General features: G+C 42.0%; 1 long non-coding RNA gene across 1 annotated transcript in view; it reads left to right on the top strand.

Moving 5' to 3' along the window:
• The first annotated feature begins 9,920 nt into the window (after positions 1 to 9,920).
• Positions 9,921 to 24,392, top strand: part of LOC134350387 (uncharacterized) — a 92,555-nt gene continuing 78,083 nt past the window's right edge. The window contains exon 1 of the long non-coding RNA XR_010018881.1: positions 9,921 to 10,021. This is a non-coding gene — a long non-coding RNA (uncharacterized LOC134350387). The remainder of the gene's footprint in view (positions 10,022 to 24,392) is intronic.

Raw genomic sequence — 24,392 nt, 5'->3', positions numbered from 1 at the left:
GGCTCCTGGCAGTCTTGTTCACTGCCGCTCTGTTAAGTCCATAAAGGTAACAGCTGTGGTTCAGCATGAGGCACCCTGCCCCTGAGGCAGAACTGGGTTCCAGTTCAATTTCTGATCCTCACTCCCGTGATTGTGCTGACACTCCCTGGCAGTACTGAGGAGCGAAATGTTGTGGGAAGTCCCGTTAGAATGAAGCCCACATACATGTAAGGATCTGATGATAGCTATTTTTTTTTAACAGTAGATATATATTGGATCATAAATATTTTAAAATTTTAGTTTCAAGATACATTATAGTTACAGGCCCATCTGATCCAATGATTCTGCAACTCCCATTTACATCTATGTGACCAATTAACCCCGATTTCCTTTCTGTGTAAGTCTAGGGAATTCAACCTCCAGCCCCACCAAATTCATGAGATTGAGACGTGCTTGATCCCATCCCAAACCTCGGTTTGTGTGGATGCCGTGTCACCTGCTACCCTGTTACAGATTAATGCCACGAAATAACTGACAGCACACTACATATGATTAAAGAAATTATATTTATGAATCTTAACTGAAGGGTTAGTAAAGAATAACAAAAAGAAAAGGGCCCATTCTAATTAAACAGTCAAATGTGCACAAGTTTAAGTTCATCTTGAACTTCTCTGTCACTCACACCCTGGGCCTTCGGTCAACGTGAAAGCACCTTCTGAACGCCGCTCGCAATCCAGATCGAGCAAACGCATCTCCCACCGACCGTATGCTACGACCAGTTCTCCCCATTGTCTTCTCTCTTCATCTCCTCTCGAATAACAAAAGAAATCCTCAAGCCCAACCTTAGCGTCCCTCACCAAGAAAACCTCCCGCTAATTGGACGGCACACGTTCCACATCACCCCTTATCTTCAACAATAACCCGAACAGGCTGCTCTCACAGAACTGCTAAATGAAACACCTACAGCATAACAGCAAAGATGTGAACCAGGGCATTACATAACCAACTAACCCTTACGTCTTTGGAACGTGGGAGCAAACTGGAGCGCCCAGAGGAAATCCATGCACTTACAGAGAGAATGTACAGACTCCTTACAGATAGTGGGACTTCAGCCCAGGTCGCAAACTCCTGCGTTACCATGGCACCCCTTTTCCAGTCCACGTGTTGGCTCAGTTTGTAATGTAAACATTATCAGAAAAGTTGCCTGCTTGTTTTCATGTTGCACTCTGTGGGGGCGGGGGGTGGCGGTGGTTGTTGTGGGAGAAATTGGGTGAGACTATATAACCATATAACAATTACAGCATGGAAACAGGCCATCTCGGCTCTTCTAGTCCGTGCCGAACTCTTACTCTCATGGGTTAGGGGTGAAAGTAAAATAAAAAATCAAAGTAAATGTATTATCAAAGTACATATATGTCACTATATGCGACCCGGAGATTCATATTTTTTGCAGGCATGCGCAGTAATTCCAAGAAACACAATAGAATCATCGAAGGACTGCACCAGCTGGGCATTCAACCAGTGTGCAAACAGCAACAAACTGTGCAAGCACAAATAATAATAAATAAACAAGCAATAAATACTGAGAACATGAGCTCAAGAATCCTTGAAAGTGAGTCCATGGTTTGTGAGAGAAGTTCAGTGATGGGGCGAGTGAAGTTATCCCCACTGGTTTAAGATTCTGATGCTTGAGGGGTAGCAACTGTTCCTGAACCTGGTGCTGCAAGACCTGTGGCTCCAGTACTTTCTTCCTGATGACAACAGCGAGAAGGGAGCATGTCCTGGGTGGTGGGGTCCTTGATGATGGACGATGCTTTCCTGTGACAGTGCTCCATGTAGATGAACTCAGTGGTGGGGAGGCCTTTATCTGTGATGAACTGGGCCATATCCACTAATTTTTGTAGGATTTTCCATTCAAGGGAATTGGTGTTTCCATACCAGGCCGTGATGCAACCAGTCAATATACTCTCCATCATACATCCATAGATGTTTGTCAAAGTTTCAGATGACATACCAAATCTTCACAAACTTCTAAGGAAGAAGAGGCACTGTTATGCTTTCTTCATAAGGCACTTATCTGCTGAACCGAAGACCAATCGTCTGAAATGATAATACTGAGGAATTTGAAGCTGCTGACCCTCTCCACCTCTGATTTCCCAATGAGGACTGGCTCATAGACCTCCAGTTTCCTCTTCTTGAAGTCAATAATCAGCTCCTTGGTCTTGCTGGGGGACATCAGGGATCAAGGGGAACTTCATCACTCAGAGGGTTGTGAGTGTGGACCGAGCTGCCAGCACAAGTGGAGGATGCAGGTTTGATTTCAACATTTAAGAGACTGTTGGATAGGTACATGGATGGGAGAGTACAGAGGGCTTTGGCCCATGTGCAGGTTGATAGGACGAGACAGATTAATAGTTGGGCGTGGGCTAGATGGGATGAGGGGCTTGTTTCTGTGCTGTATTATCTATGACTCTATAAAATTGCTCAGAATCAGACTTACCATTCTCACTTGATGTGAAATATGTTCTTTAATGGCAGCAGTACAGTTGAAAGAGAGGGAATATATAGAATGTCTACGAGATGGCTTTTTGGAGAAACTTGTGGTTGAGCCCAGCAGGGGAACTGCAATTCTGGACAGGGTGTTATGTAATGAATGATGTCAAGTTAGGAAAAGGGGAAGTACAACGAGATCTAGGTGTCATTGTTCATCAGTAACTGAAAGTAAGCATGCAGGTATATCAGGCAGTGAAGAAAGCTACACTCACAACACGCTGGAGGAACTCAGCAGGTCGGGCAGCATCTGTGGAAAAGATCGATCGACCTGCTGAGTTTCTCCAGTGTGTTGTGAGTGTTACTTTGACCCCAGCATCTGCAGATTATTTTGTGTTTAGTGAAGAAAGCTAATGGCATGCTGACCTTCATAACAAGGGGAATTGAGTATAAGAGCAAAGAGGTCCTTCTGCAGTTGTACAGGGCCCTGGTGAGACCACACCTGGAATATTGTGTGCAGTTTTGGTCTCTAAATTTGAGGAAGGACATTCTAGCTATGGAGGGAGTGCAGCGTAGGTTCACGAGGTTAATTCCCGGGATGGCGGGACTGTCATATGTTGAAAGATTGGAGTGACTGGGGTTGTATACACTGGAATTTAGAAGGATGAGAGGGGATCTGATTGAAACGTATAAAATTATTAAGGGATTGGACACGCTAGAGGCAGGAAACATGTTCCTGATGTTGGGGAAGTCCAGAACCAGAGGCCACAGTTTAAGAATAAGGGGTAGACCATTTAGAATGGAGTTGAGGAAAAACTTTTTCACATAGAGGGTTGTGGTTCTGTGGAATGCTCTGCCTCAGAAGGCAGTGGAGGCCAATTCTCTGGATTCTTTCAAAAAAGAGTTAGATAGAGCTCTTAAAGATAGCGGAGTGAAGGGATATGGGGAGAAGGCAGGAACTGGATACTGATTGTGGATGATCAGCCATGATCACAGTGAATGGCGGTGCTGGCTCGAAGGGCAGAATGGCCTACTCCTGCACCTATTGTCTATTGTCTATTGACAGACAATTTGTATCTTGAAGCAGGTGGTAAATCTGTGGAATTCTTAGCAACAGGCAGCTGTTGGGGATATTTAAGGTGGAGTTTGATAGGTTGGGTAGGGTATCAAAGGTTACAGGGAGAAGGCAGGAGAATGGGTTTTAAGAGGGATAATAAGTTAGCCATGATGGAAGGGCAGAACAGACTCAATGGGCTGGATGGACTAGTTCTGCTCCACTACCTTATGGTCTTGTGAAAGACATCAAATGACTGTGAATTACAAGATACTGCAAAAAAGAAAGTGTCCATAAAAAGCAATACTGAGGTAGTGTTCAAGGGTTGGTAAGTCATTCAGGAATCTGATGATGGAAGGGACGATACTGTTCCTGATTCATTGAGTGTGAGTCTTCAGGCTCCCGTAACTCCTCCCTGACAGCAGTGGTGAGAAGAGTGCAAGTCCAAAGCACAAATGTTTCCTCCACAGAAATAACTACCTTTTTAACATTTCCTCAGTGACTCAGAGCAGTTTGGAATTCCCCTAGGTTGGGAAAAAATGTTAAAGAATTTCTTTCACTAAGCACAGACAGCAACCCTTTCTTGTTTAGTACAAGCGTTCCACTCATGATTTTTAAAGAGAAGAGATTCTGCAGATGCTGGAAATCCAGACTGATATACACAAAATGCCGGAGGAAATCAAAAGGTCAGGCAGCATCTACAGGAAGGACGTTTTGGCCAAGACCCTTCATCAGGACACATGACTGTTGTACTACCTTATGGGCTCTGAATGCCCAGAACCAGAAACCAAAGAGCAGAACACCATAGCTGCTAGAAAGGAGAAATTAAAGGATAGACACAGCTGCAAGTTCCCAGCAGATCAGAGAGGATGGTTCTCCTGCGAGGTCCTTGACTCTGTTTCTCTCTGCACATATGCTGCTTGACCTGCTAACTGCTTTGAGAATTTGGAGATGCAAAAGATTTTGCAGTTACTGCAAACCTGGAGCAACACCAAAAAATGCTAGAGGTACTCAGCAGGTCAGGCAGCATCTGTGGAGATAAATAAAGAGTCAACATTTCAGATCAAGATCAGAAACGTTGATAGTCCAGTTCTCTCTATAGATGCTACCTGAGCTATTGAGATCCTCCACTATTTTGTGCGTTACTTTCAGCATTTTCTGTTCTTTTAAATTTCAGAACTAGTAATTCTTGCCACCGGAGTGTGGTGGATGGAGACACAAGAGATCGAAGATGCTGGAATCTGGATCAACGCACATGAAGGTCCTCCACCTGAAAAGTCAACCGTCCACTTCCCTCCATAAATGCTGCCTGACCTGCTGAGTTCTTCCAAGTTTTTCGTATGCTGTATTGGATGGAATTTTATGTATTAATAGCAGAACATCATGGAAGTAAAAAGAATTGGGAATTATAAGATAAGATCAGGAATGCTATAAAGCCCACTTCTTTATCTCTCACTATGACAATGACCAAAGCAAAATACTGCAGTTGCTGGAATCAGAAATATAACAGGAAATGCTGGGAATACTCAGATTCTGTGGAGGGAGAAACAGAGTTTCCAGTCAAGAACCTTTTGTCATATTTGGTACAAGGACATCAACCTCAATTAGTTAACTCTGCCACCCGATCATGTTTGACATAAATTCATTTTCCTCTCTCACCACAGAAACGTTAAATTCTCAGTTGTTGCAGAAACCTCTGATCTGTATGTTCTCAAATAATCAAGGGTGGATCCAAGTTTGTCTGGAGATGTGAGTTCTAAAGGCCACTACATTCTGAGGCTCTCTGCATGAGAATAAAATAGAACAAGTCAGTGACAGAGATGTGACATTACAGCAAGTGTTTGAAGACAGTATTATTTTTAATTCATGGAACAAAGACATTTCCTGCAATGCTGGTCTATCCCTCCTCATTGTCCCCGAAGTGAGGCAGCTAAGAACTGATGACATTGTTCAAAGTTCAAAGGTCAAAGCAAATTTATTATCATGTACATATATACAACCCTAAGATTAATTTCTTGTGGGCATACTCAGTAAATCTAATAACCATAACAGAATCAATGAAAGACCACATCAACTGTGCGTACAACCAGGCTGCAAACGACGATGAACAGTGCAAATACAACAAGAAATAATGATAATAATAATACATAAATAAGCAAAAAGTGTCGAGAACATAAGATGAAGATTCCTTGAAAGTGAGTCCGCAGGTCGAGGGAACATTTCAGTGATGGGGCAAGTTAACTTCCGTGAAGTTCTCCCCTCTGGTTCAAGAGCCTGATGGTTGAGGGGTAATATCTGTTCATGTATTTTTTCCTGATGGCAGTGGCGAGGAGAGAGCATGGTCAGGTGGTGGGGGTCCCCTGTGGCGGATGCTGCTTTCCCGCAACAGCGCTCCATGTAGATGTGCTCAATGGTGGGGAGGGCTTGACCTGTGATGGACTGGGCCACATCCACTACTTACTGTAGGATCTTCCATTCAAGGGCATTGGTGCTTCCACACCAGACCATGATGCAGCCAGTCACTGGTGGATTAGAATCATACAAAGTCCTGATTTTCTGCTAATTCCCTGCAACACAGAGCATCATAGGAAGTCATTCCTGCCTGTGGCCATCAAACTTTACAACTCCTCCCTTGGATGGTCAGACACCCTGAGCCAATAGGCTGGTCCTGGACTTATTTCATAACTTACTGGCATAATTTACATATTACTATTTAACTATTTATGGTTTTATTACTATTTAATTATTTATGGTGCAACTATAACGAAAACCAATTTCCCTCGGGATCAATAGCGTATGACTATGACTATGACTATGATAAAGGTGAAGTGGTTATCTAATAGTTTACCCTTTCATATATTAACCACTCAATCTAATCGCTTGTGTAATTGAACCACTTTGACTAAACCCGAAAAGTAAATATTGGAAGGATATTTAACTTCATGTGTACTTCACTGTCACGTTATCACCCTATCTGAAAGTGACAACACAAGTGGATAAGGTGACAAAGCGTGCGTACGGTATGTTTGTCTTTGTGGCATTGAGTATAAAGATTGATTAGTCATGTTGCAGCTATGTGTGACTTGGGCTGGCCACATTTTGGGTATTCTGTACAGTCCTGGTTTGCCTCATCACAGGCTTTAATGCTTAAGAGGCATTTGGGCAGACACATAAACAGGCAGGGAAAGGAGGGATATAGTTCAAAGTTCAAAGTAAATTTATTATCGAAGTATGCATCTGTCACCATATGCTACACTGAGATTTATTTTCTTGCGGGCATTCAGTCAAAGCATGTGCAGTTAGAATATGTGCAGACACGATGGGATTAGCTACTTTGGCATATTGGCCAGTGCAGACACGATAGGCTGAAGGGGCTCTTCCTGTGCTGTATTTGCCAAAGGTATGTGAGGTTGAGAGTAACCAGGTCAGAGACAGGAGACAGGATGTGCAGTCACTGGTTTGCAGACTGCACTCCCCCGAACTCTCAGGCTTCCCTCTCCCCACTCTGCACCCACCCCACATTCTCATCAATCTCTTCCCCACCGTTCCTCCAAGCTCCACCGATTCCTCTTCTGCACTGTCCCCGAGTTCCCCAGACCCCTCTCTCCCAGTCTCCCCTCAAACTCCCAGGTTCAGTGTCTCTCTTGCAATTTCCTCGGACTTTCTGGGCCCTCTCTCCCACATTCCTCCCCAAATTCTTTGAACCCTCTTCACATGTCCCCCCACCAACTTTCAGGGCTCTTTCTCCCTCACTTCCTCAATACTTCTCGAGTTCTCTCTCCCTGAGCTCTTTCACACTTTCACCCCTTCCCCAAAGCTCAAGTCAAGCCATCAATTTCATTGTCATTTAACTATATACATGTATATAATTTATATAATCATATAATGTATATAGAAACGAGACAAAGTTTCTCCAAACCAGGGTGTAAAGCACAGTAGCACACATAACACATATAGCACACAATAGCCTATGAAGGTAAGGATAAAATCTATGGATAAATCACACATAAATAACCAACTAAAGTGCATTAATATTAAATATTGTAAGGTACAGAAGAGATTAGCCAGTGACACTTCGAATACAACCAGCAGGAAGTTCAGAAGTCTAATGGCCTGGGGGAAGAAACTGTTTCTCATTCTAACCATTCTTGTTTTTTTACACTGTAGTCTCCTGCCTGATGGTGCAAAGTCAAAGAGGATGCTAGATGGATGGGTGGGATCCTTAATAATACTAAAGGCCCTGTGTATGCACTGCTCTGATAAATGTCCCCAGTGGATGGTAGGAAGACCCCTATGATCCTCTCAACCATTCTCATCGTCCTTTGTAGGGACTTCTGGTCTGATGCTTGGCTGCTCCCATACCAGATGGAGATGCATTTTGTAAGGACGCTGTCAATGGTGCTCCTGTAAAATGCAACTAAGATGGTGACTCCCAGAGTCTCTCTGTCTCTGCCTGTCTCTCTCCCCAACTCTCTTTGGGTGCCTCTCCAGTGCTTGTTCCAGTCTGCTGAGGCCACTCACTTCCCCTTGTCTGCAACCCTTGGGCCCCACATTGCTGACCATTGCCTGAGCCATTGTGGCAGCCCACCTTCAGAACTGCCACTTTGCAAACCAGAGTTTCAGTGACACTAATGGGTTTTTACAATCTTACACTTTTGTGGTGTTATCAGTGATTCCACACTTCACCGAGTTTAAGTTCCCCAGCTGCCCTGACGGCATTCAAACTCCTGTCCCCGGTACAATGCTAATCGGCAGCGTAATAAGTGAACAACTATGTTATCATAACCCCCAGGCTGTGAGTGAGCGATTGACTCAGTTCGTGACTGATTCAGTGAGAGCGAATGAAATGGTGCCTGTGAATCGGAGTGAATGAATTTGAGTGCTTGTCTGTATGAGTTAGTGTAAGTGAGTGCTGAACGGGACACCCGTCATTACCATTCAAAAACTTTCTGCTTTCCCTCTGGACAGCTGCTGAAATCATTCGCAATGCCATCAGTCACCTGCCTTACTCACAAGCAGAGCACATCGGACAACACATCACTCCCGGCACAACTCCTCGAGAAAACTGACTGAGTAGAAGATTGGACAGGGGCAAAGCAGACTATCAATCTGTTATCGCCTGAAACGGGCTGAAGTAAACGATATTCAAAGGTCTGCAAGTGCTGGAAATATAAAATAAACACATACACAAAAAGCTGGAAGGAGTCAGCAAGTCAGGCAATATCTGTGTAAAGATAAACAGTTAATGTCTTAGGACAAAGAATCTTTATCAAAATAGTTCTGAAATGTTTTCAATGTGAAAAGTTAACTGTCACATACAATAGAAAATCTGTAGATGCTGTAAATCCAAGCAAAACACACAGAAAGCTGGAGGAACTCAGCAGGCCAGCCAGCATCTATGGTAAAGAGTAAACAGTCAATGTTTCAGGCCAAGACCCTTCATCAGGACTTTCTGCAGACGTCACCTGACCTGCAGACGATTTCCAGCCTTTTAAATTCTTTAAAATTTGTGCTCTCAAAGTAGTTAGCAGACCACCTGAAAGACTGAATATTTCTTCTGGTTTCTCCATCTTCCTTACCCACAGAAACTACATTAACTTCCCTAGTGTTATGCGTACTCCTTTCCCCCGACAATGTTGGTTGAACAATAGACACTGCTGAGTCCTCCCTGAATTTGGCCACTAGGTGGTGGAATACTCCCTCACTGCGGAAAAATGTTAACCCTCTCACTCTCAAATCCTGTCCATGTCCACACAGACACAGACACACACACACACACACAATAATTGATTGCATAAATATTCACCCCCTTCAAGTCAGTAGCAGATGCGCCTTTGATGGCGATTACAGCCTGAGCCTGTGTGAAAGTCTCTATCAGCTTTTCACATCTGGTCACTGTGATTCAATGTTGTAAAACAATAGAAGATGAAAACTTCCAAGTGGGGGGGGGGTGGTGGTGAATACTTTTAATAGGCACTGTATACACACACACGTGCACACACAGGCATACACCCAGGAGGTGAAAATAAAGGATGTCAGAGTGCACTCAAGAAGGAAATGAAGATAGTAAAAAGGGGTCATGAGATCTCCCTGTAACGGAGAATTATAAGAGATACTATATATACAGTGTTAAGAGCAAGCGGATAACGCGAAAGAGAGGAGGACTCCATAAGGATCAGTCTGGTAATCTATATGTAGAGCCACGACAGATAGGAAAGGTCTTAAGTGAATATTTCTTGTCTGTTTTTACTGCGGAGAAGGTGATGGAAGCTAGTGAGATCGTGGGTGGGAACTATGATATTCTGAATCATATCAGCATGATGAAAGAGGAGGTGTTGACAACCTTGTATTGCATAAATGTGGATAACTGCCCAGGGCCTGATCAGATGTCCCATCCTGGGGATTTACCTACCTTTATGTACTTCAAGATTTGTGGGAAGTGAGGAAGTTGATTTTTGGGAACCTTGGCAGGGACTTTTTGTCTCATCGTTACCACAGGTGAGGAACTAGAAGACTGGAGGATAGATAATGTTGTACCTTTATCTAAGAAAGGCTGCTTGGACAAACCAGGTAACTACATGCTGTTGAGCCTTGCATCAGTGGAGACAAAGTTACTGTAAGGGATTCTGAGGGACAAGATTTATTTGTGTTTGGAAGGGAAAAGGTTAATTAGGGATAATCAACGTGGTTTTGAGTGTGGGATATTATGTCTCATCAACCAGTGTGGACAACTTCACTCACCACAACATTGAAATGATCACTGAACATAACCTATGGACTGACTTTCAAGGATTCTACAACTCATATTTTTAACAGTATTTATCTATTTATCCAATGAATTAATGAATTTACTATTAAAGTATTTTTTCTCAGCTCATGCTGGGGTACAGGCATAGCCAAGCACACTCATTTCTCAATTGCTAGGAACTTCTGGACTATTCTGGTGGCTTTCTGGAGATTTACATAGATGTTGCTGTGTAGCCCTAATTTTTTTCATACTGTTATATAGTGACTTTGGGATGATACCAGTTGTAGATATTACCATTGGGCAATGTATACCCTGTTCATGTTCCAAAGTCTTTCAATTTCGACTTTTAATTCAGCATATTTCTGGCATTTTTCACTTACTGATTTCACTTATTGACTTATTGTTTGGAATGGCTATATCTATTAAGTAAGTTGTTCTTGCTTGCTTATCTTGTAATATCATACCTGGATGGTTATAATGGATTGTCCTATCTGTAATAATGGATGGTCCTATATAATTTGTGGGAGTCTGACTCTAAAACCGGATCAGACTTGTATTTATAGTAAGGTGCAGTGTCTTTTATGAGTTTGTATTTTAAAGCAAGATTTTGGTGAATGATGTTTGCCACTAGTTTGTGCCTGAGTATGTAATCAGATTGAGTTAAACTGCTGCAGGATCCTGTAATGTGTTGCATTGTTTCTGGTTTCTGTTGGCATTTTCTGCATTTATTGTCTTGAATTTGTCTTTTATTGTGTATTTTTGATACATTTTTGTGTTAACCACCTGGTCCTGTATTGCCACAAGGAACCCTTCTGCCTCTGTGAAGAGGTCTCCAACTCTGAGCCAGGCGTTCAACACTTTCTTGTCGACCTCTAGTCTGATCAGATCATGGGGATATGTTCCATGGAAGCTCATGAAAATAACAATCATTATTTTTTTGGTATTTATTTGCAGTTTTTCTTCTTTTGCACATTGGTTGCTTGTCAGCCTTTGGATGGATTCTGTTGTTTTTTTTTGTTCTACTGCATATGCCTGCAAGGAAATTAATCTCAGGGTAGTATTTGGTGACATATATGTAGTTTGATAATATATTTATTTTGAACTTTAAATATGGATTTTGGCAAGGCCTTTTGACAATGTCTTGTGTGGCAGGATGGTCCAGAAGATTAGGATACATGGAATCCAGGGTGAAAGAGCATATTGGATAAAAAAATGGGCTTGGTAATAGAAGGCAAAGGGTAGTGGTAGAGCACTGTCCTTCAGACTAGAGATTAGAGATAACCAGATGTGTACCACAGTGATTGGTGTTGGAATCTATTGGTTGTTATACATATTCATGATGTGGAAGGGAATGTAGGTAGAATGATTAGTAAATTTGCAGATGACACCAAAATTGCTGGTAGAGTGGACGGTAAAGATCACTCTATGTCACAGAGCTCTGTCCAGCAAAAGAAGTGAAATGCCACCAATAAAATAGAGTTGGCCATTATAAAAGTTAGTGTCACTCAAAGACAGGAGGTCAAAGAAGACCATGAAGAGAGAGCTTTCCTTGGGGCTCTAGGTCCAAATAGGCAAGGCTGGTGTACGACGGTTCAGTTGTAAAATGAGGCAGAGACAGTCAAAATGGACACTGGGGCAGACGTTACAGCCATCCTCAAATGTCTGTTCACAAAACGGGCGAAGAAAATAGGCATGACAGTAAACCCAACAATGAAAGTGCTCATGGGGCCAAAAGCTCAGTGTGGAAAAAATGTTTACTACTTCTATCCGTAAAAACTGTGAGAAACAGTGAAAAGATAATGTCTATGTTGTTCAGAATCTCTTCTCGCCCCTACTGGGACGATATGTCACGAAGAAACTGAACCTCATTGCAAGGTTGGATTTGCTAAACAATGTTCAGTGGCAGGAGAAGTACCCGGGGTTGTTCACAGGCCTGGGGGTACTGAAAGACGAGTGCACTATCCAATTGAGGCCAGGGGTGACATCATACTCTCTGACTACAGCAAGGCGTCCACCAGCATTAAAGCTGATCTTGAGAGAATGGAGGCACTTGACATCATAACTAGATTAGATTAGATTAAATTAGATTATGAGGACACTCAGTGAATGGACCTAGAGTGAATGGACCTACTGACTGGAGTGTGGGCATTGTTCCTGTTCCCAAGCCAGACGGCACACTGAAGATCTGTGCTGATCTAACAAAATTGAATAATACAGTGAGGTGGGAGAAGTTTATTCTGCCCTCTACTGAGCACATAGTAGAGCAAATTCCTGCAAAGATTCAGAATGAGACTTATGTGATGCTGTTAGACATTGAACACATCCCGGCAAATCTTTCACATCATCAGATATTCTGTCGAGGATGCCACGCAAAAGTGAATGGACAGAAGCTGACTCCGCCCTCGTAGAAGACACCGATATCTACTTTGCTCAGGTACGTGAAAGCTTTCCTGCACCACAATGTAAACTGGATCAAATTCATGCTGAGCTGAAAAAGGACCAAATCTGCAGCAAAGTCATGTATTACTGTGAGCATGGACGGCAGTTGTTCCAAAAGGAGCTCACGAATTCAGTCCTTACTGCACACACTCACCATTCTTGATGGGTTGCTGCTAAAGGGCTCCAGACTTATTCCTGCTTCTATGCATGCCAAAATCATCAGTCAAATCCACCGAGGACACCAAGGCAGAGAAAAATATCTTAAGAGCAAGGCAGTCCATGTGTTGGCCTGGTCTGAGCACACAGCTGGGAGATTACGTAAAGCAATATGAAGCATGTAGAAAACTGCACAAAAACCAGACCTTCCATGGCAAATCGAAGGCACAGGCATTTCCGAGCTGAAAAGAGACAAATATCTTCTCACTGTGGATTACTACTCACGGAATGTTGAGATGTCCAAGCTGTCCTCCACATCTTTGGCAGCAGTTATACAGCACCTGGAAACTGTATTCACTTACCATGGAGAATCAGAGGCACTTGTGTCAGACAATGGGTTCAGCTGCTCAGAATTCAAAGCCTTTGCTAAGGACTATGAGTTCAAGAATCAGACAAGCAGTCCAAGGTAGCCACTAGTAAATGGAGAAGTGGAAAAAGCAGAGCAAACTGTAAGAGTCTCCTACTGAAGGGAAAAGAGCCTTATAAAGCACTGCTAGCTTGTCTCTCTATGCCTCTTACAAATGGCTACAGTCTGCCAGAGCTGTCAATGGGCAGGAGACTGAGAACAAGCCTGCCTGTTCTTCTTCCCCTTATCCAACCTCACTTACTGGACTGAGGCAAAGTCTGCTTCCTTGTCATCTTCTATGGAATAAACATTTCACTTGTATTTCTCTATGATACTGAAGGAGGCCATTTGGCCCATTGAGTCTGTACCAATCCCCTTTATTTTTCCCTGTGACACAATCTCTTCTCACATGCCAATCAGCTGCATTCTGAAACTCGGATGCGAGAAGAAACAGGAGCAGTCAGTGGAAGCTCATGCAGTTACAAGCCTTTCTGCATATCTAGACTTTGCTGACCTGGTCTTCTGCGTAGTACCATCTACCTTCACCTGGACCATTGCCCTCCATATCGCTCCCATCCATGTACCTATCCAAACTTCTCTTAAAAGTTACAATTGAACCCATATCCACCACTTCCACTGGCAGATCATGCCACACTCACACCACACTCCTTGGGGTCCATATGAAGCATCTCGACTTGAACCATAGACGGTCCTGAGAGTCATAAAGTCATTGAACACTACAGCACAGATACAAGCTCTTCAGCCAGTCTAGTTTATGGCAAACCATTATTCTGCCTAGTCCCATCGACCTGCACCTGGACCGTACCCTTCCCATCCACGTACCTATCCAAATTTCTCTTAAATGTTGAAATCAACCCTGCATCCACCACTTGTTTTGCCAGCTCATTCAACACTCACACCGGATCGCGCTTTTCAAACTTGGAAGACTAAGGGTATTTTACGGTTTTTGGATTTATTTTTAGATGGTTCCCTTATGTCTTTTGAACAATTATCTAATAAATATAACTTATCAAGAATACATTTTTTTAGATATTTACAAGTTAGAAATTTCCTAAGTACTATACTTTCTTCCTTTCCAATGCTTCCTCCTATATATATTTTAGATTCGATAATTAACCTTAATCCATGTCAGAAAGGTGCATCGGCTATGATTTATAATATTATTATGAAACTTAGGAAAGCTCCATTTGATAAGATTAGGGTAGATTGGGAACAGGAATTGGGGCTTACCATTTCTGTGGATGATTGGGGGCAGATTTTACAATTAGTTAATACTTCCTCTATTTGTGCTAAACATTCCCTAATTCAATTTAAAGTGGTTCATAGAGCACATATGTCCAAAGATAAGTTAGCGCGTTTTTACTCGCATATTAATCCTTTCTGTGATAGATGTTCGGGGCAGATAGCCTCTTTAACTCATATGTTTTGGTCTTGCCCTACTTTGGAAACTTTTTGGAGAGATATTTTCAATATTATTTCTAAGGTATTAAATATAGATATCTCTCCTCACCCTATTACTGCTATCTTTGGACTACCTAAAATTTCTAGTAATCTTTCCCCTTCAGCCCGTAGAATGATTGCATTTCTTACTTTAATGGCGAAAAGATGTATTTTACAACATTGGAAAGAGCTTAATGCTCCAACTACCTTTTTTTGGTTTTCTCAGGCAATTTTATGTTTGAATTTGGAGAAAATTAGAAGTAACCTTTATGATTCTTCATTTAAATTTGAACAGATTTGGGGACCTTTTATTCGATATTTTCATTTAATGTAATATTTACCCTTCTTGTTTTTTTTTTCACTGTTTTAATGGAGGTCGGGATTGAGGACGTGATTTTAAGTTTAACTCTGTTTGGTTTCAAGTTAGCCCATTGCTTTGCTTTGCTTTTAGTTAGCTGCACGGTGGGTTTTTTTTTGGGGGTTTTTTTTTTCTTTTTTTCCATTGATATATATAAAATTTAGTATACTATTATGTTATCTTGGTTTCTTATGCTTAAATTACATTGTTTGTAGTATTTTCTTTTTGGTATTGTTATCTTTTGGAATTTTATTATACTTTAACATTGTATTAATGTTTATATGGTTTACCTTTTTTGTATACTTACTCAATAAAAAGATTTAAAAAGAAAGAAAGAACACTCACACCACCCTCTGAGTGAAGAAGTTCCCTCTCAGATACCCCTTAAATATTTCACATTTCACTCTAAACCTACGATTTCCAGTTGTGGTCTCACCCGATCTGAGGGGAGGAAGCCCACAAGCCTAACTATACCCCTCACAATCTTGAATGCCTCAGTCTCCACTCATTCACCTGAGCTCCAGTTAGCATTAAAGTCCCTATCCATTCAACCTTTACTTATAACTCAAGTACTGGCAACATCTGTATCAATTTTCTCTGCACTCTTTCGAGGTTATTGATGTCTTTCCTGCAGGTAAGTGACCGGAGCTGCACACTGTACTGCAATGTCTTAGTCAACTTCAACATAACATCACACTCTGAGTCACCTCCCCTGGCGCCCCTCCTCCTTCCCTTTCTCCCATGGCCCACTCTCCTCTCAGATTCCTTCTTCTCCAGCCCTTTACCTTCCCCGCCCACCTGGCTTCACCTATCACCCTCTAGCTAGTGCTCTTCCTACCCCCCACTCCCCACTTTTTTATTCCAGTATCTTATTCCTTCCTTTCCAGTCCTGATGAAGAGTCTTGGCAGAAAACTTTGACTGTTGATTCCCCTCCATAGAGGCTACCTGACTTGCTGAATTCCTCCAGCATTTTGTGTGTGTTGCTCTGGATTTCCAGACTCTCTTGTGTTTATGGTCCCGTACTTAATGGTCTGGTTTATGAAGGCCAATGTGCCAAAAGATCTTTTTACAACCTTATCTACCTTTGATGCCATGTTCAAGGAATTAGGGATGTGTATTCCCAGGTCCATTTGTTCTACTGTACTTTTCAGTGTAAGTCTACCCCGGTTTGTCCTCCTAAATGCTGCTGGCTTGAAACAGGCACCTGGTTATGTGTTATTTGTTCCTGCCCAAAGTAGCCCTGTGTGAAATGTGATGCGGTGCCACAGATACCGAACACGGTGCAAGAGTTGAAACCTATGCCTGGGTCCAGAGAAACCAACAGTACAGTTACTCACCGAAGCATCACACAAACGTTTCTTTCTTTTTTTTCAGTGAAGCAAAGGCAAACAAAGGGTTTTGGCAGACATTGTTGCTCAGACAGTGAGTTGTACCTAAGCAGGGTAATTATTTAATAATAAAAGATAGAACCTAAATGTGATTGTGAATGCCTGTGATTTACAGAGAAGCCAAGATTGACAGATGCACACACATAACAGGCTGAGACGGACATGGTCCTGTTACCCATACTCTCAAAAGGCAAACATGTACAACAACACAATTTATTCAGGAATGGCATCTTGGCAAGCTCTTCAACCATCGATGCCACTGCTTGGAAGACAGTCCTGCCCTAACCCCAGTCTCAACGTGCACATTTGCTTGGCTACAATCAGGGCTCTAAAAACTGGGTGACCGTTCTTTCTCAGGACAACACAAAAAAGGGCACCAGAGAGGCAAGTTTTTCACAAAGAGAGCACCAGGTATATGGAAGGAGTTTCCGGGAGTTGAGGAGGGTCGTAGAGGCAAGTTTGACTATAACATTTAGAAGTTATTTGGACAGGTACATAGACAGGAGAGACTTAGAAGGAACTGGGACAAATATTGACATAGAAAAGTACTTTGGTCACTAGGGACAATTTGGGATGAAGGTCCTGTTTCTGTACAGTACAACTCTATGAATCTATGCTGCACGGACAAACTGTTATACAGCAAATCTGTACATGTAATTTTAGTCTTATTTTGTAGATCTTGAAGCCACTTGCAGCCTCGACTTACAGCTTGACCATACATTGTGACCTTTTAGTGTAATGGGGAATTCCCCTTTGTTAATTCGCTTACTTCATTGCCTCAACACAGCAATCATAAATCATGAAAAACTAGTGTTCAGAATCAGAATCAGAAACAGGTTTAATATCACCAGCATATGTCACGAATTTTTTATCTTTGCGGCAGCAGTACAATGCAATACATAATGATAGAAGAAAACATGAATTACAGTAGGTAAATATATATTAAGTAGTTAAATTAAATAAGTAGTGCAAAAATGGAAATAAAATGTAGAGAGGTAGTGTTCAAGGATTCAATCTCCTTTTAGAAATTGGATGTGGATGGGAAGAAGCCATTCCTGAATCATTGAATGTGTGCCTTCAGGCTTCTGTACCTCCTTCTGGATGGTAGCAATGAGAACAAGGCATGACCTGGATGAAATATTGTTTAATACCTCAAACAATAAAAAAAAGTTTCATTTTCTGCTGCAGCAGATGAAGGAATCTGTTGTGTCTGAGGGTGTGAGTGTGAAGTAAGAACGGCGAACTGTTCTGTGAAAGAAAATGGGATAAACAGACTTTCCTCTTGTTGGTGCTGACATAGAAGTCTTCTCCACCAGCTTTTCCTGTGGTTGGAGTTCCCTGTTCTTTCAACCACAGCCTAGTGGTCATAGTTAGTCACAGACTCATGCCACACAGATACAAATCCACTGACCACCAAGAACCCATTTACACTAAACCCTTTATTAAATTCTCCCCAGATTCCAACTGGTGTCCCCAGATTCTGCCACCCCTTCCACCAGGGGCTATTTACAGTGGCCAATTAACCACCGCAATCTTTGGATATGGGACCAGGCCTGCCTTCACTGAGTGTTGGCTCCTGAGGGAAGTTGTTCGCATCGTCCAGAGCTTTGCCACGAGCCTCTATCGTCAGAGAGAAGAGTGGTGCAGTGTTGCTGATTGTGTGCCGCAGGAATTGGTGCTGGGGTCCTTTATGGTTTGTCAAACACAAGACCACAAGACATCGGAGAAGAACTAGGCCATTCAACCCATGGAATGTGCTTCGCCATTTCATCATGGCTGATCCCAGATCCCGTTTAACCCCATACACCTGCCCTCTCACCATATCCTTTGATGCCCCGACCAATCAGTAATCTATCAACTTCCTGCTTTAAATTTACCCAGGAACTTGGATTCCTACGCAGTCTGTGGCAGAGCATGCCACAAATTCACCACTCTTTGGGTAAAACAAAATCCTCCTTACTTCTGTTCTAAAAGGTCACTCCTCAATTTTGAGGCTGTGCCCTCTAGTTCTGGATATCCCCCACCAGAGGGAACATTCTCTCCACATCCATCCTATCTACTATTTCCAACATTTAGTAGGTTTCAATGAGATCCCCACGCATTCTTCTAAATTCCAATGAGTACAGACCCAAAGCTGCCAAATGCTTCTCATATGTTAACCCCTTCATTCCCAGAATCATCCTCGTGAACCTCCTCTGGACTTTCTCCAATGACAGCACATCCTTTCTGAGATAAGGAGGCCAAAACCATTGACAATACTCCAAGTGTGGCCTGACCAGTGTCTTATAAAGCTTCAGCAATATTTCTTTATGTTTATATTTTATTCCCCTTGAAATAAATGCCAACAATGCATTTGCCTTCTTTACCATAGACTCAACCTGTAAATTAACCTTCTGGGAGTCTTACACAAAGACTCCTAAGCCCGTTTGCATCTCTGATGTTTGAATTTTCTCTCCATTAAGATAACAGTCTGCACTATTGTTCCTTTTACCAAAATGTATTATCATACATTTCCCTACATTGTATTCCATCTACCACTTTTTTTCCACATTCTTCTAATTTGTCCAAGTCCTGCTGCAATCATACTTTTTCCTCAGCACTACCTACCCCTCCACCTATCTTTGTATCATCCACAAATTTTACCATAAAGCCATCAATTCCATTATCTAAATCATTGACAATGTGAAAAGTAGTGGTCCTAATACTGACTCCTGAGGAACAACACTAGTCACTGGCACCAACCAGAAAAGGCTCCTTTTATTCACACTGGCTGCCTCCTGCCATTCTGCTATTCATACACCTTTCCTGTAATGCCATGGGATTTTATCTCGCTAAGCAGCCTCATGTGTGGCACCTAATCAAACGCCTTCTGAAAATCCAAGTAAATGACATCCACTGCTTCTGCTTTGTCCACCCTGCTTGTTACTTTAACCCTAACAGATTTATCAGACAAGATTTCTCTTTACAGAAGCCATGCTGACTTGACTTACTTTATCATTAGTCTCCAAGTACCTTGAAGCCTCATCCTTAACAATAGACTTCAACACTTTCCCAACCACTGAGGTTAGGCTAACTGGCCTATAATTTCCTTTCTTTTGCCTTCCTCCCTTCTTAAAGAGTGGGGTGACATTTGCAAACTTCCAGCCTTCTGGGACCATGCCAGAATCAAGCGATTCTTGAAAGATCATGATCAATGCATCCATTATCTCTTTAACAACCTCTTTCAGGATGCTGGCATGTAGTCCATCTAGTCCAGGTGACTTATCCAGCATAAGACCTTTCAATTTGCCTAGCACTTTTTCCTTTGTAATAGCAATGGCACTCATTCCTACTCCCTGACACTCACAGACCTCTGGAACACTCTAGTGTCTTGCACAGTGAAGACAGATGCAAAATATCCATTAAGTTCATCTGCCATTTCTTTGTCCTCTATCACTACCTCACCAGCATCATTTCCCAGTGGCCCAATATCAACTCTCACCTACCTTTTGCTCTTCATATAACTGAAAAAACTTTTGGTATCCTGCTTCATATTATTGGCTAGTCTGCTCTCATATTTCATCTTATCCCTTCTTATAGCTTTTTTAGTTGCCTTTTGTTGGATTTTAAAAGCTTCTGAATCATCCAACTTCCCACTTACTTTTGCTACCTTATATACTCTTTCCTTGTCTTTTGTGCAGTCCTTAACTTCCTTTGTCAGCCACGGTTGCCTACCCTGCCATTTGAGAGCTTCTTCCTCTGTGGGACATACCTATCCTGTGCCTTGTGAACTATTCCTAGAAACTTCTGCAATCTCTGCTCTGCCGTCATCCCCGACAGTATCCTCCACTAACCCACCTGGGCAAACTCTTTTCTCATGCTTCTGTAATTCTTTTTATTCCATTGCGATACTGAATGCGTAGGGGTGGGCAATTACCAGAAGATCAAGAAATCCATGTTCACACCATCAGGTCGGAGGCTACCCAGACAGAATATAAGGTGTTTCTCCTCCAGCCTGAGTGTGGCCTCATTGTGGCAGTAGAGGAGGCCGTGGACTAACATGTTGGAAAGTGAGTGGGAAGTAGAATTGAAATGGTTGGCTTCTGGGAGATTCCACTTTTCCTGGCAGACGGATTGTAGGTGCTCAGAGAAGAGGTGTCCCAATCGACATCGGGTCTCACTGATATACAGGAGGTGACACCGGGAGCTCCAGATCCAAGTGCTTTAATATCTCTGATTATAATTGTCATCTTTTTTACCTGTTACCTGTGCAGGCTCACAAGGACGTATCAGCAGGTGTCTATTTTTACCATGGGATAATAGGCAAATAGCTATACTTGATGTGATCAAGAGTTTATGAAACATGGCAGGCCAGCAGAGAGGTCAAAGCCAAAAGGACATCAAACTGAAAGTTTAACTCTGGGGGCACAAAGTGCTGAAATCTGTGGGAGTCTGAAATTAGAACTTTTGTTTCCGTCTCCACAGATGCTGCCAGACTTTCTGAACATTTCTAACATTTGCTGTTTCTGTCAGATATACAACATCTGCAGAACTTTGCTTTGTTAAAGAGCCACAAACCCTTTTGGAACTCTTGATGGAGACTGTTTGCTCTGAAAAAGATCCATACAAGGGCAAAAGTTTGAAATATTTAAAGGGAACCAGAGGGGGGTCTTCTTGACTAAGAGAGTGGTGAGAGTGTGGAACGAGCTGCCAGTGGGAATGGTGGATATGTGTTTGGTTTCAACATAGATTAGTACATGGATGGGAGGGGGACGGAGGGCTTTGGTCCAGGTGTGGGTCGATGGGACTAGGCTGAATAATCGTTTGGTATGGACTAGATGGCCTCTGTACCTGCTGCAGTGTTCTATAACTCTATGACTTTAAATCATCCTTGTCAGGAGGAGGAGGTCCTGTTTTTGGAGGTCAGCTTGCCATTGTGATTTCTGTTGTTCTGGATTCCTGTTCAGAAGTAATTGTAGGCTTGTCACATTTCATTAGAGCACCATCCAGCATTTACTCCCAGTTATTTCTTTTAATTATTCCCATTAATACATGCTTCTCAGCACAAACGTGTAACATCTGTAACAGTCCAACATACCATATGACAGAGTATTCCTTCATCGCAGCAATTAGGGTAAAAGCCATTACTTTCATGGACTCCAGCGATCTGCAGAACATTGGGTATGCACAATGGGAGTCAGTACGAGCACTTATTCTGCAGATCAAATGCCCCCTTTTCATTGCTCTGCCCCTGGCAGCCATGCCTTCAGACCCTAAGCACTGGAACTCCCTCCTGAAGCTTTCTCTCCTTGAAGACTCTTTTTGATGACCAAGACTATGGTGGCTTATATGGCTGGGTATCAATTTTTCTTGCAACACTTCCATGAATGCATTGGAGTCTTTTGCTATGTTAAAGGTGATATTTAAATACAAAGTCAATATTCTTTCACTGTGAGGTATTTTGCGGAGTGCATAAGTAATCCTACATATTTTTCCATTTTGAATATGTTGGAATTGATACCATTGTTTATCGGATATAACTGCAATACCCTGTGAATACAAAACGAGCAATACATGCAGCAAGTACAGCTCCCTATTCAGCTCTACACAGGAGTATCATGCAGTATTCTCATGCAGCGAACTTTGGTAACTAGAGACCTGATTTAGACATTGTATATCAATTTTAAATGAGTTCTGCTTTTAGAGTTACTCAACTTGGCTAAAAGTAAAGAATTCCTGTAAACTGTACAGTATTCATAAATTGATTTCTGTTTCTACAGTGTTATTCAGATTTGTCTGGTTTATTGTATTGTCTGCATTGACCAATAAAGAGTAATCCGAACTGTAGTTACAATAGTGACAATCCATAACAATGCAATAAGATTGCTTTTATCTGATTGGTTATATCCTCTAGAGAAGAGTAAAACGTACTGCTGGAGACATTTGTCCTGGAGCCCTTTACAAAGACTGTTAAGATAATTGAATAAAATGCAGACTGACTTAGGTAGTACCTCCTCTGTGTGCTTGACAGTATTGGATAAGCCGTCCATTACACACCCTGCCCTGTTTTGCCTGGCTTTGACATCAACAGGAAAGAAGAGCTATGGAGTATTAAATGTAGGAACACTTTGATATTGACAGAATTAGTTGAGGCAGGTTGCATTGATACATTAAGGAAAAGTTAGATATGTAAAGGTAATGTTATGGGGTGGGGGTGGGGAAGAAAGAACAGGAGCAAAATCTGATAGGATTACAGAGCAGAAACTGGCCAATCTCATACTTACAAGTACAGTGAATCAGATCACCTGGATAGCCAATTTCAAATACACTAAGTAGTGACTCTGTTTCTTTATGTTTGTCTCTGCTTATCTGGAACACACTTATTATTATCATCTGTATGATCACAGAGAGGAATTCATAATGAGCACTCACCCAAATACCAGTAGCCCAGGGGTCACCAACCTTTTTTATGCCATGGACCAATACCATTATGCAAGGCTTCTATGGACCCCAGGTTGGGAACCCCAGCAGTAATCTGACCCAAAACCTATCCTTATGGATCGGATTATTAACCAAAGTCTAACTCTTTTAGTGATCAACATCTCATGGACTCAGCACTAACAAGAATGCTGATTGACATTAGAGATCAACTAAATGGACTAAAGGAGGCAATGTTTTCGGGGAGAGTGCAAATAGTGCATCCGGTGATACTTAATGGGTCTGTTGAAATGCTGAATGCATATACTGTTTTGCAGGGTTTTTAATCATTATGATTTTTCTAGAAAAAATATTGGTCAAGAAGGACAAACCTCAAATGCACCAAAGCTGAAATTGCAAGAGAAAATGCAGAGTACTGGGCAAGCTATGAAGATAGTAGAAACAGTGGATGTCATCTTCTAAAATTCCATGACTATCACCATAGGCTGGAACATGTAATCTTACTACTTAATAACAGGCAACAAACAAGAGAGAACTATAAACCAGTTAGCCCAATGTCAGTGGTAGAAAATATGCTGGAGTCTATTATTAAGGGAGTGATAGCATGTGTTTGGAATACCAAAACATAAGAAATAGGAGCAGGAGTTGGCCTCTGACCTATCGAGTCTGCTCCACCATTCAATAAGATCATGGCTGATCTGGCTATGGACTAAGCTATACCTATCTGCCTTAATCAAGGGTTAAACATAACCTTTAATTCCCCCTGCTATGCAAAAATCTAACTATCTGTGCCTGAAATACATTTAATAAGATAGACTCAACCACTTCCCTGAGCCGAGAATTCCACAGATACTCTTGGAAAAGCAATTTCTCCTCATCTCTGTCCTAAGTCTATTCTCCCAAATCTTGAGATAGTAAGAATGGGGAGAGTCACCATGAATCACATTGAAAGTTCTCTTGGGAGCTTTTTGAGATTGTAGATTGGGGGGGGGGAACAGATTAATGGGGTGTACTTGTACTTTGAGGAGGCTGATATCAAGTTGTGTTTCAGGTCCTATTAAAGTTAGAAATATGTCGTGGAAGTCATATACTGCGGCAGGTGAGGACTCTTTCGTAAAGAAAGTCAAAATAAACGGGCCTTTTTTGGGAGACTGCGAGTGGTGGATTGTGATAGGTAAATGATACTAGAATCCGAGCTTTTCTCACAATTTACATCAATAGCTTTGATGAGGAGACCAAGCATGATGCATTCAAGTTCTCCGGTGATACTAAGATTAGTGGCAGAGTGGCTCGTGAGGAGTTTGCAGAAAGCACCATGATGAAAATGGAAGAAGTTCATTCTCACCCCTGTGCAGTAGTGGTTGTGCATGACACTCTGGTTACAAAACTAGATTCCACTGACTTATTTGGAAATTAATTTTTAGCTGGAGTGTAACACACAGTCACTATTATGTAGTGTGATAAGTTCAATCAATAGAAGTTCAAAAATTTTTTT

The sequence above is a fragment of the Mobula hypostoma genome, chromosome 8, assembly GCF_963921235.1.
Source record: "Mobula hypostoma chromosome 8, sMobHyp1.1, whole genome shotgun sequence".
Classification (NCBI taxonomy): domain Eukaryota; kingdom Metazoa; phylum Chordata; class Chondrichthyes; order Myliobatiformes; family Myliobatidae; genus Mobula; species Mobula hypostoma.
This window is presented reverse-complemented; position numbering and strand designations above follow the sequence as displayed.